Genomic DNA, 14,495 nt, shown 5'->3' with positions numbered 1-14,495 from the left:
ACAATTACAGGTAATAAAGCCTAAGACGTTATAATTGTACCATTTATGCAGTGTATATGCAATGCCAAAAATCTCGCAAATGCGCTATAGGACACAAAAAATAAATCTAATTTCTTATCTACCGCATTCAAAAAGCACGTAGCTCTCCCCACAGGTGAGTTCATTAATAAATTAGTGCGGCTTGCTCTACTATATAGAAGATTGTGATGACGTCCTCGAGAGTGAGACTCTGGTACAAAAAAATTTAATTGGGCCAGTATCTCATTATTAGATAAGTGACCGTTTATTAGTTGGAAAAAATATTTAAGCAAAGCAATACCTCTACGTGTCTCTAGGGAGTGGTAATTGGTCATGCCTAATATATAAATCGATGGGTAAAGCCAAGGGTAACGTCCATAGAGCCGCGAGAATAAAAACCTTAAAAAAATTTTATGGACTCTTTCAATGCGTAAAGTGTATGTTAATTCATGTGGAGCCCAGATGATCGAGTTTGATTCAAGTACACTTAGGACTAGTGTGTTATATAATAACGTCAGTGTTTTTGTGTTACGAAACGGATATGAGTTTCTAATTACGAAGCCGAGAAGCCTGTATCCTCTGCTTATTAAATCATCGATGTGTTGGTGAAAGGTTAGTTTGCTGTCGTAAATAACTCCTAGATCTTTGATTTGATTTAGGTGTTGGAGAATAATTTCATTGATTGTATATTCAAATACATGCGGTTTCTTTGATCTTGTATACGAGACGATATTGCACTTGGGTGTACTGAAGTTCAAGCCATTTATTTTGGCCCAGTTTGAGACGCAGTCAATGTCACGTTGAAGGAGAATACAGTCAAGATGGTTTTTTATTGAACGATATAGTTTCAAGTCATCTGCAAATAGTAAATACAGCGAATGTGTGATGACTGAACCAATATCGTTGATAAAAATCAGAAACAGAAGTGGTCCAAGGATAGACCCCTGAGGAACTCCAGAAAAAACTGTGAATTCCAAAGAACTGGAACCCTTATAATAAACAAACTGTCTACGATTTCGAAAATATGAAGCAAAAAAACAGAGTAGTCTTTTGGAAAAACCAAATGAAGCTAGCTTATTTAGAAGAATGTCGATGTCAACCTTGTCGAATGCTTTTTCCAGGTCGAAATAAGCAACATCCACCTGTCCCCGATTGTCGAGAGTTTGTGATAAGAAATCTGAGATGCATAAGAGGTTTGATGTTACTGACATCTGGGGTCTAAAACCATATTGACGGTCATCAAGAATTGGATTAACGTGATTAAGTATATATTTATGTAGAATTTTCTCGAATATTTTCATGATGGAACATAGAACGGCAACTGGTCGATAATTCCGGATATCGCGTTTATCTCCCTTCTTGTAGATAGGGGTTATTTTAGTTAATCTCCAGATGTCTGGGAGAATCCCGTTTTTTAGGCAAACATTGAAGAGATGACATAATGGTGGTATTAAAAGGTCGGAACAACCCTTTAGTATAAATGTTGGAATATTGTCAGGACCGATGGAGTGAGGTTTCTTTAAATTTGAGAGTGCCTCCTTAACATCTTTTTCTGAAATACTGACCAGGTCGAATGAGGGCCCAATCTGTACAGTGTGAAGGGTAGAGTCAATATTGAGAGTTGGTTGGACATTTTTGTAAACAGATGAAAAAAAGGTCGCAAAACTATTTGCGATTTTATCATCAGTAGTCAATTCCTCTCCGTCAAGAATCATAGACTTAAATGAGTTGTTGGAATTTTTTAGATCCTTAATGTACTTCCAAAACTGTTTGGGATCGATAGATAATTTTTCTTCCATCGAAGTTAAATGATTTTTAAAAGCTTCACTGATTTCATGTTTTACGATGGAGCGATAGGCTGAAAAACTAGCATAGTCCAAGTTGTGACGTGTTTTTTTCCATCGCTTATGAAAAATATGTTTAATTTTAATATTTGAAATAATACTATTGGTGTACCACTTAGGATATACTCTGTGTGCCGTAGTGCGAGGTGTGGAAATGGGTATACACTTGTCGAATATATTGTAAATTGAATTGTAAAAATTTGTACATAATGCATTTATATCTGTTGAACTTTGGCAGACCGGTTGCCATGAGCATTCAGAAAGCAATTCATATAATAAGTGGAAATTTCCTTTGTTGAATCTCCATGCGTTTATGGTTCTAGCTCCATGATAGGAGGGAACTTCTATTGGACTTGGGTTTAGACATGAATTTGCAACACCTGAGTGAGTCTCACTAATACTTATAGACAAAGCAGGGTGGTGCTTGTCCTCGTTTGTAATAGGGTCATGACATTTCTCAACACACTTTATAAGATCCTTGGCATTACATAAAACTATGTCCAGAGTGTTATTATAATCATTACATATCAAGTTATATTCTTGCAAACCGTAGAAACATTAAAATTTTTTATTAAAACACAAATAACATTGTTTACATCACTTTATTTCGATACAAAATCTCAACATGTTTCATGAACCAAGTTCACTTCATCAGGAGCACAAGTATACTTGTGCTCCTGATGAAGTGAACTTGGTTCATGAAACATGTTGAGATTTTGTATCGAAATAAAGTGATGTAAACAATGTTATTTGTGTTTTAATAAAAAATAAATAATGCCATCACAAAGTGAAAAGCAGTTAGAAGAAGTTTTCTTCGAAAAATTAAACATTTAAAATAGTTAAACATGTTCACAATATTGGAGTTACAGGAAGGGAGGTTCAAATCACCTAATATTAAGATATTTTTGTCACTGAGAAGATTATAATTACTTTCTATTTTTTCGAACATGTTGTAGTATAACGAAGTTGAAGAACGAGGTGGCACATATATCACACATACGAAAACAGTTGAAGATTTCAAGGATAGCTTCACCCACAGGGATTCAGTGTCGGGGAGGTCCATTGAAGAAATCCTCTCAGCATGGGTTACAGAATCAGCACGAACAGCCAGGACGACACCCCCCGCTCGTGTGAGGCGGTCACGACGAAAGACAACATAATTTTCTGGAAATAGCTCTGAATTATGCACACTTGGTTTCAGCCACGATTCAGTGATTGCTATTAAATCTAAGCTATCTCGAGCAAATAGGTTGTTTTTAAATACTGCCAATTTCGTATTTAGCCCTCGAACGTTTTGATAATAGATAGAGAGGTTAGAATTACTTCTCACTCTTAGAGTGTTTCGTTTTATCATTGGTTGCAACGTTTCTCCGAAAAAACCACTCATTGAATGCAACATGATTTGGCCATATGTTCGGGTCCATATAAAATGAAAGCTTCGATTCCGGGACTCCAATCCGGAAAGAGGCGTAGTCAGCTTTGGCTGTCAATTTGACAACATCGTAAACAATTTCTTTGTTTATATTGAGAAGGAAATTTACAATATCCTCGACCGTAGTGTTGACATCGAATTGCCAGGCATGAATATACTTGCGCCTTTCAACGGCTATGAGGCCTTTATGCTCAGTCGCGGTACCATGAAGTACTGGTCGTCTTTTTTTCCTATGCGTGACTCGGCGCCAATTGGGGTTAGCCGAAGTGGAGGTATAGGCTTCTGTTTCCGATTTGGATTCTGCTGTATCGGTTTCTGCAGTCTTCGATGTTATAGTATCGGTAGGTTGGGCAACGGGAGTTGACATCTTCTTCGGTTTAGATGGGCCGGACATCGGAACCGATGGATCTGGAACAGATGATGCCATTGAAGCATATGTTGTAGCAGGTTGAGGGTCTACTAGGGTATATACAAGCTGGCGTTTACCCGGCCTTGCACGAGGTTATGAACAGGGCCGTCATGGCACACTGTGGGAGTTACAGGAAAACAGTAGATAAGGGTGGGCGGGGAGCTTACAGGAAAGGAACAAGGAAGTAGTCGGAATTAATTAGAAATATGTATATACAAGCTGGCGTTTACCCGGCCTTGCACGAGGTTATGAACAGGGCCGTCATGGCACACTGTGGGAGTTACAGGAAAACAGTAGATAAGGGTGGGCGGGGAGCTTACAGGAAAGGAACAAGGAAGTAGTCGGAATTAATTAGAAATATGTTTATACAAGCTGGCGTTTACCCGGCCTTGCACGAGGTTATGAACAGGGCCGTCATGGCACACTGTGGGAGTTACAGGAAAACAGTAGATAAGGGTGGGCGGGGAGCTTACAGGAAAGGAACAAGGAAGTAGTCGGAATTAATTAGAAATATGTATATACAAGCTGGCGTTTACCCGGCCTTGCACGAGGTTATGAACAGGGCCGTCATGGCACACTGTGGGAGTTACAGGAAAACAGTAGATAAGGGTGGGCGGGGAGCTTACAGGAAAGGAACAAGGAAGTAGTCGGAATTAATTAGAAATATGTATATAAAAGCTGGCGTTTACCCGGCCTTGCACGAGGTTATGAACAGGGCCGTCATGGCACACTGTAGGAGTTACAGGAAAACAGTAGATAAGGGTGGGCGGGGAGCTTACAGGAAAGGAACAAGGAAGTAGTCGGAATTAATTAGAAATATGTATATACAAGCTGGCGTTTACCCGGCCTTGCACGAGGTTATGAACAGGGCCGTCATGGCACACTGTAGGAGTTACAGGAAAACAGTAGATAAGGGTGGGCGGGGAGCTTACAGGAAAGGAACAAGGAAATAGTCGGAATTAATTAGAAATATGTATATAAAAGCTTGCGTTTACCCGGCCTTGCACGAGGTTATGAACAGGGCCGTCATGGCACACTGTAGGAGTTACAGGAAAACAACAAACAAAGGTGTTCTTGCACGAAATGCTATGTCTTTACAACTAATCCATGACTCCTAATCGTAATTTGGAGAAATATGAGCATTTAAAAGTTTACAATAGTTGAAAAAATGTCAAAATAGCAATAATATCATTTTGAAGTATATATTATGTGTCTTTTGCGTTTAGAAAGGTTTAATAAAAAATAAATAAAATAATATATTTTTTTTAAATGTGTAGATTATCTAGAAAAATATAAAAAAACAATTGCGAATATACAAATTAATCCCAAATCCTCAATAACCTCGGAGCCTGTGGAACTATGACATCCCCAACTGGAGTTAGTGACGAGAACAATGGGAGTGGAAAAATGGTTATAACTTATTGAAGACAATATTAGTGATTTTTAAACGAAAATCTGAAACAGAAAAATCAGAAAAGGAAACGGTCACATGTCCCAGATGTGACCGTTTCCTTTTCTGATTTTTCTGTTTCAGATTTTCGTTTAAAAATCACTAATATTGTCTTCAATATTTAAATATTACAATTTGAGGTTTTACTCAATTAAGTTATTCCGAAAAATTAATGGTTATAACATTCACACGGAAAAACTCCTCGAAATCATTTCCCCAATCGGGGTATTTTTTATTTTTATTTTTTATTATTTTAATATAGATCATAGTTACATTAATACATACATTTTTTTACAAAATATAATATTTAGGTACATAATTGGTCATGTATACCTTATCAGAAAAGAGGAGCTCTGTATGCATGTGGTGTTGGTGAGGGGAGTGGAATATTAATCCTTAGTGGAATATTAATAGAATATAGTATTTGCCTGGCTGTGTCAACAGGTAGGAAAACTGCGGATTGGGCGAGGAATCAACCAGGGAAAATGTTTCATGCCAGGTACCTAAAAATGCAAACAGGATATTACTCTAGTATGTAACAACGAAAACCCAACACAAAATTTGCAGATACTGGCCAACTTTGTATATACACCATCCTGGTTTACCATACAGTGCAATAGTTATTGTGTAGATGGAGTCCGTCATCTCTTGAAAATGATCAAAACTTCAAAATATATTTCACAAGAATTGAAAACTGTCATTGACCCTATGATACAGAAGATTGCGTATTTTGCACACACGGAGAGCATTCAATGCTTACCGAATAGAAAAAGGTAGCCGGGATGCAAAAGGATCATTAAATATAGCGTTCTTAAAACTTTGGGAGAGCTTACGGGAACGTTTCAACTGCAATACATACAATACAATACGAATGCTAATTAAATTAATTCACTGGCAAGCTCCAATTTAAATTCTGACACAGCCTCCACTCATATGAACAACATAAATATAGACGAATTTTTAAAATTATTATTTGAAGGTAATATAAAAATGTTCGAAATTAGAATAATTTGTGCCAGGCCAAAAATATAATATAATGCCACATTTGAATTATGAGCAAAATTTTAAGTAATTAAGGACGGGTTGTTTCGGAGAATTTGAACAATTCATCAAATTTCAAAGCTCATTTTCAAGTTCTGTGAAAGATTTTTTCAAGTTCTGTTTTTATTTCAGTTTTGTCAAACAACTAGCCTAAAATGATATAATAACAGAACTTGAATAGTACTTTCTCAGAACCTGAAAATGAACATAGAAATTTGATGAATTGTTCAAATTCTCCGAAACAACCCGTCCTAGTCTTTATGCTAAGTTAAAATTCAATTTTGTGCAACCATCATTTTTTGTTCAAAATTATTGGTATACGTTATTGTCTAAAATCTAGTCAACCAAACAACCTAACAAAATTTGAAATTATCCTACTACCACAACAGTTCTTGGAAAATGATGCTTGTTTTGTGATGGAGGACTCATCCAGCCGAGGAATTGATCGCACTGCGCCTGGGTGGGACCCAAACGCGGTGTCAACTCGGCCACCGACCGGTTAATTGTTGATGATGTTAGTAAAATTATATTAATATTTTATAACAATTCATAATAGTGCCATGTATGCAATACATAAATGTTGTCTTGAAATAAAAATATAACATGTAAATTACAGGTAGGTAGGTACTAAAATATTTCATTAAATTAACTCATGTCTATGTCATCTTTGGGGATGCTGTGTGGAGGGTCTTTTTGTGGAGAGGAAGGAGTGAACATGGGTCTTGAAGAGTCCCATGTTGTAGGAGGGAGGAAACACAGAGGCCGGCAGTGTGTTCCACAGCCGAGCTGTTGAACTTAAGAACGAATCGTAGAAGCGACCCGTTCTCATGTGACAAATGTCAACCGTGTACAAATGTTGGGCACGCGTTTGGCGTGTATCCCGACTTCGCACCGGTGCCGAAGGGATCAATGACGCTAGTTCCTCAGAGCATCTTCCATTGTAATACCGATAGAACAAGGACAGTATACCTACCTGACGCCTGTGCTCTAAAGATTGCAGTCCGTTTGTTAAGATTGGGGAATTTATCAAACGGACCGCCCCACAGTGGGCTAGCGCTCAAGGGAGGGCGGTTATAGCATGCTGACGTTGTGATAATCATTGAAATCATATGCTATTGTATTTTAAAATGCGTTTTGTTAATAAATACTTAATAAAAACAATTAGTATTGTTAACTATATATACATATATGGCTTTATTAATTATTTAAAACTATAAAATGTGTGTAAAATTGATTGTGGTTGATTTTATAAAGAGTTTATATATTTTGAATGGTTGGTCAATGCTAATAATATAATTATGTGTATACTTTAGGACTTTTTATTTAAATCTATTACATAATCACAATAAAGTGCTAGATAGCTGTTTTTCCAAAGGGGTTTTTCACCTTAATTGCTTGAGGACTTAAATTTCAAATTGTTTGGTACTAGCATTATTATCTGTTTTCAATGATTGTTAAAATTTGTTAAAACTTGTTAAAATTTCGATTTATTTTACTAATTACTATTGGGAATAACCCATATTATTAGTGTATTGTGTTATTCCCTTAATAATTTACATTGTTGCTTAATGTTATTTTCCAGGTATTAATTTATATTAATAATGAATATGATATTTGCCAATGCAGTAGAGATACTTATTGTCTAATTTCTCAAGTAATGGTTTATTGATATTTTTGGAATTATTCAGTACGTAAACTAATAACTAATTACTCAAATAATTTTAAGTACTATGCATGAAGTGTTTATTGCAATTGTGCAGGAATTTATGGTAATAGAGATGTTTAATTTGGTAATGATAAAATAATTTAAAAAATTAAGAGATTTTGCTTTAAATTCTAATCGTTTATTTTAAATTCAAAACTATATGTACATATGATTTTAACGTAGAACGTCGTAAACCGGCGCGCGGCGCTTGGATGACGCGTCCATAAACCGATTACCAACCATACGTATGTTTTTTCGTAGACCGTAACTTCTACGACGGTTTACGCACGGCGTAGATGACCCATAATTAAGAACAGAGCATGAATGTGCAGTAAAAAAAAGTATCTCATAAACTGCTAATTCTAAAGAACATTTTTCATTAAATAACACTAGTGGAATCGTGTGGTAAAGTAGTTAAAAGTTTATGGAAACACAAATATAAATTTAAATATAACCAAGAAATTTATACGCGCGTAGCAGGCGTACAATTCAAAGGCCTATCTATTAATAAATTAAAAAAATTATAAAAATAATTTAACATACCTTCAACTCGAAATTTCATTGTAAAACAACACTCACAAATAAAAAATTACAGCAAATTAGCAACGGTAAACACGGTGACTAATAAGGGCTCTGATAATAGTAATTTAGCACTTCCAGCAATCAGATCACTTTCGAAGCCGAAATACTAATAAAATCTTTGGCAAACCGGGATTGTATTTATACATGCAGATAGTTTTATAATTAGGCAAGACTTACGTAAAATAAAAACCCTATAATGAGGTCATCAATATTTTATGGCTATGACCTACCGAGGGACCACTGTGCGCCCGTTTCTGCACAGAGTCAAGGGTTTTTTTCAGGTATTTAGGGGCTCCGGACCAGAGATGGCTGCCAAATTCGACAGTAGGGCGCACTTGCGATTTGTACAGGGTCAGCAGTTATGTACTATTAAAGTATCTGCGGGCCCTGTACAGTACGCCCAGCTTCTGAGAGGCCAACTTTACTCCGGCTTCGATGGAGCCCCCGTACCTGAGCTGGTCACTTATAGTTACACCAAGCATATCAATGGAAGGCCTGTTCGGAAGATTGCTTCCGTTGAAGGAGACTAGATTATCATTTGGATCCCTTTTAGACGTATATAAAACGTTTTAACACTTAATAAAAGGAAGTGGTTTAAATCGGGTTCGAAGACCTAGAAGGCACTCGACTACCGAGCTGGAGGTCACGGGTTCGAAGTTTATTTCACAATTTACTAATTTATACAATATTGGCAGCACGTTTCAGGATAGAGATACTCTCATTATAACTCTGGTGTAAGACCATCATTCAGAATTGAAACGAAATGGATTTCACCGTGTTTAGTGACCAGATTTGACTTTATTCAGAAAACGTGTCATTTTCTCATTCTCATTTTAAATAAAGAGATCTCGTACATTTAAAGTTTTTCTTTGTTTTCTTTGTACTGCAGTTATGCAATAAAAATAAACTTTGTTACAAAAAAATGCACCTATCATTTTATTTTATTCCAAATACAAAACCTATTTTTCCAAAACTTCAGGCCATTTTAGCGATTTTATAAAGAAAGGCAATTTTATTCATTTTTACATTTTCGAATAACTACCGCACATATATGATTTAAAATTTTCACGGCCAAAAGTATTTTTGTTATTTGTTTTTGGGGTATTATGCCGTGTTGCGCTAACTCCTTCTTTAGCCAACGTTTCGGACAGCATTGCAGTGTCCATCATCAGGGCAGATGTGTCACACATCTGCCCTGATGATGGACTGTAATGCTGTCCGAAACGTTGGCTAAAGAAGGAGTTAGCGCAACACGGCATAATACCCCAAAAACAAATAACAAAAAAAACTACCGCACATACTTAATTTTTGAGACCTCATACCTTCATAGATAAGGCATCTTCATTTTCTGTGTGAAGAGCGACACAACCTACATAGCGTACGGCCCTTTTCACCGTATAGCTATGAATACCAACGCTGCAGTGGCGTATTAGGAAATCTTTAGATTATTACTTCACATTCGTTTAACGGTGTTTTTTTAGACATTGTATAAAGACTTCAAAATTTTAGATTCGAGTTGGTAAAAAAGTTATTTAACTGGGCTCCGAAAAAACTGGCAACGTTGGATTTTCCGCAGACTGACGCGTGCAATTCTGGTCTTGAAAAAGTGAGGTTGTTTCGAAAGTAACCTCCTTTTACCAAGTACTATTTTATTATATATCACACAACTGACAATAATCATTAAAAAAATGAGGACCAAACGTCACGTTCACAAACAAGTCTGCGACTAGAAATTTATAATGGCTCTCGGGAAGCAAAAATATTTTCCCTTGAATTGTATCAGCAAACAAGTCCGCAACTTGAATTCTACGTTCCATTCAGAACACAAGACTGGTTTTAACCACAAGCTTAAATAATCGTTACACGTGGAACAAGCAAATGGTTTCTCAACTCGAATTTTAAACTACACTTGGAATATAAGAATGATATCCTTTAAATTGCGTCACCAGATGAACCCGCAACTGAAATTGTGTTTTGAACAAAAACTTGTTATTGAGTGAAGAGTTTGTTAACTCTTTACTTAAACCCTTTTTAAACTAAACTGATTGCAAGTTACCAGCTAAAATAATGGTTACACGCGGGAGGAGCAAATGTTTTGTACAGCTTATGGTGTACAACTAAGATGTTATACTCTACAAGGAACACAGAAACAGTTTGCTTCACAATACATCGGCAGATGAATCACTGATGAACCCGCCACTATAATTTTATCTGCGCATTCTGAACACAAGACTGGTTTAAATTTAAGAATAAATCGATTAAAACTATTTTAAATTTTATTCGGAAAATGCGAATGTTTTATCTGCATTTTGCAGCATATTTATGGTTCGCAAGTAGACCTTCGTAAAAGCACTTCCTTCTAAACATTTAATGTATTTACAGAGATTGTATATTTTCCTCTGCGTTGTATTGTAAAGGACAGCTTCAAAGACTTAAACGAATATTGCAAGACACGAGCTAGCTGGCTTGCATCGGGTCGCACTGGATTCTATGCGACCTGCGCAAAGCCCCATCATTCTGCCACAGGTGAATGCACAACCTCCAATGCATCTAGTAGCGCAGTCCGCTCTCAACTCTCTCTCAGTCGCTTCATCGCGTGTTATCCCACTTATTGCGTCGCGACGATCCATTTTTGGGATATTATCAGTTAATATTCACGAACTGCATACTTTTTTTAAATGTAAATACTTACATAATTATTATCAATGTTTACATTTTAATAATAACACTGTTATGTTTGGTTTGAAATTCTTTAAGCGCTAAAGTAAAATCGTCTTTTTATTCAACAACTTTTAATTTATTTCTATAAAACAAAGAGGATTTATCGCGTGTGTGAATCAGAAAAATTCCCAATAATACAAAAGTGTAATTATTAAGGATAATTATAGTCATGCATTTTTAATAAAAAATGTAAAAATCATTTTACTCATTTAAAAATTATTATCTTAAATAGCCGTTTACTATTTTAATTAAAATCGAGTACATGTTTCAGAACTAAAGGTTAAATTAAATTAAAGTATATATAGCTACCAAACATTAAAAATTATTAATATAAATTTTAACTTGGAATAAATTATCGTTAAACAAAATGCAAATAACAACGGTTTTAAAACGAAATTAATAGATAACAAATTATTATAAACAAATTAAATGAAATATCCATACAAAATTGAAAAATAAATGCCGCCGACGGGTATAGAACCCGCACTTTCTGATTCATCCTGACCGGCAATCAGAAGGGGCGGGTTCAATTTCCGTCGGCGGCATTTATTTTTACTCCGTAGATTTTATAATAATTTGTTATCCTTTGTACCATTCCAACAAAAAGCCTTGTCCTATAAACATTAATTTATCATTAAAAAAAAATAAACGAAAATGTTTATTAGATATTTACTCACCGATAATATTGACAGTCGATATTATTGATATATTATTTGTATTGACAATGGGGAAAAGTGAAGAAAAATAGTATTTACTTTTAAATAATCATATTTTATATTTAAAAATTAAAAAATATCATTAACACTATCCAGCCAACTTTTAAAATTAATAACATATTTATATTTTATACAAATCGGTTTTCTGTAAATTAATTTGCGATGATTGTACTTTTAATACAAGCAGAACTTTGACAGTAGAGAGGAGTATTAGTAGTTAGGTGTTTGACTACCCAATAATAATTATTCTGAGAATTTAAACCATAAATTAGGGGTTCAATAAGAGACTTTTGATAATCATTTAAATATTATTAGAAACAAAAATCCTTGTTATTTGGGTTGCTTCAAGATTCTATTTAAGATAGATTAGATAGATACAATTATCTTCCCGGTAATAAACATTATTATTTTAATATCGAACGTAAAAAATGTTGTCAAAAACGCTAACCAACATTTTTAATAACATTTTTACTTAATTTTTTACTACAAACGTAGAAAAATTGAGAGAACTCGATATTTCGATAGCACATTCGTTTTGTTAGGGGAATTTGTAAGAAAACTGTAACTTCGCTTGTTTATTGTTCATATAATTTTTTTTTAAATAATTTTTAAAGTTAAACCGATTATTACGATAGCGATGCGAAATATGAATAATTCATTTTGGCTATTTTTAGGGTTTTATTAATGGCATTTTTCTTTTTCTAACATAAAAAATATTTATTTCCGAATGATAGAAAAAAAGGTAAAAATACTTTTATAAAATGTGAACACTTATATGAAATACCCTAACAAAACCTGGAAACCCTGAAACTCTGGAGGGGCGCAATATGAGTGCTATAAAATTATAATTCGTAGCACCATAAGAATTACTCAGAATATGGTTTCTCAACCCACCAAAACTAAGTTCTGAAACTGAATCTGTTCAAAGACCCTTTTAACTAACATGCGTCAAATATCAAACTTTTCTATTATAAAGTATCACCTAAACAGTATTATTAAATAAGGACTATTTTCAAAAATTAAACTTATGTTAAATAATAAACTTTTAACAGCTTTATAGCATTTCTCTCGCTTGTGTTATTTTTTGTATTACGAAAAATTCAAGATTCAGTGTAATTGGTATTTTCTTCAACTAAAATATCAAATTAAAATAAACCTTAACCGGGATGTTTAATTTAAAATACGCTATTAACCTTGATTTTGGATGAATTCGTTATACTACGTACTATATTTATTTTATTCTCTACTTCATAATGTAGTAAAATTATTTATTTTAGTATCTAATATTCAACGGACGATGAGAACATTTTGCAAACGTATTGAAGACAATACTTTTTTCTTTGAATGCGAATTTTTTTTATCACTTTTAAATGATACTAATAGATAGTAAATAAATAATTAAATAAATTAAAGGTGTTTTTTTTTCAGATTAACGCGACAATGATAATCGTCCTCATAATTATCATGCTAGCCTACTTCGCGCATAAGAAATGGGAGTCTGTACATAAAAAAACATAAGTGTGCGCAGTTCACAAATTAGTAAGTAAATAAAATTAACAAAAATGTATTATCTCATTTTACAGGGTCATTTAAATACATATGAACATACCTACACTTATAATACAATATAATCGCTCAATAGTTTTGTCACATCAATAAATTCGAATTTGTTGGAATGCAAAGGTATATAGGTCAAACCATTACTTTTGACCTATATTATTGTTATTTTTTCATTTTTTTGTGTACCAAATTTTTCGTGCTGTCTGGAAGAATATGCTACAACGTTTTTTTAAAATTATTTTTTTTTACTTAGTCCCAACTGCTCCCAACCGCCTGGAGCCAGTGAGACTATGGCATCCCCAATTGGGGTATGTTTGGAGGCTGGAAATAGTGGGGAAGGGAAGGGGTGGGGAAATCGAAAGTTGGCTATACAGATCTGGTTAGTGAACTGCAGCGTGCTTGGGAACAATGACAAGTTACCGACATTATTCATAAATCTTTTATCGATCGACTGTGCGTAAACATGACTACGCGTGTTTCTTCCGCCAACCCTTCATATAAGCTAACATGTGGATTAAATATAGTTCCAGAGATGAACTTAAAACATGAATATATTCCCCACCTTTACCCTACGTATGATACGGCCCCCTGAGAGGGGAATACAGAGGAGTAAATCATCGACCCGGTCCGGCCCGAAATAGCAATCGCATTATTTTACTAACATTAAAAGCACCCTTGAACTTATTTTGTCCAAATCGTGTAACTATTATTGATGCATACAATAAATAAAAAGGTTACTTGAAAGATAACACGTCAATAATTCAGCTGTCATGCATTTATTTCGTAAATAATACAAAGTCTTTACTTGTAAAAACCTTATTTTTTAACATTAATTTGACACAGGAAATAAGTTCCTTGGGGCATCTTTGGGGATGCTGTGAACATGGTGCCCACTGAGGACACAGGACTATATAATATATATCAAATCTAACCTTGGAAGAGGCCCCTGCTAGGTCATAAAATGACACAGGACTATGTTTCCTCTCCAACGATTTGGGATTTATTGAAATTGCGACG

The sequence above is a fragment of the Hesperophylax consimilis genome, chromosome 2, assembly GCF_061612785.1.
Source record: "Hesperophylax consimilis isolate HC1 chromosome 2, BYU_Hcon_1.0, whole genome shotgun sequence".
In the NCBI taxonomy this organism is placed as follows: Eukaryota; Metazoa; Arthropoda; class Insecta; order Trichoptera; family Limnephilidae; genus Hesperophylax; species Hesperophylax consimilis.
Note: the sequence above shows the minus strand (reverse complement) of the source record.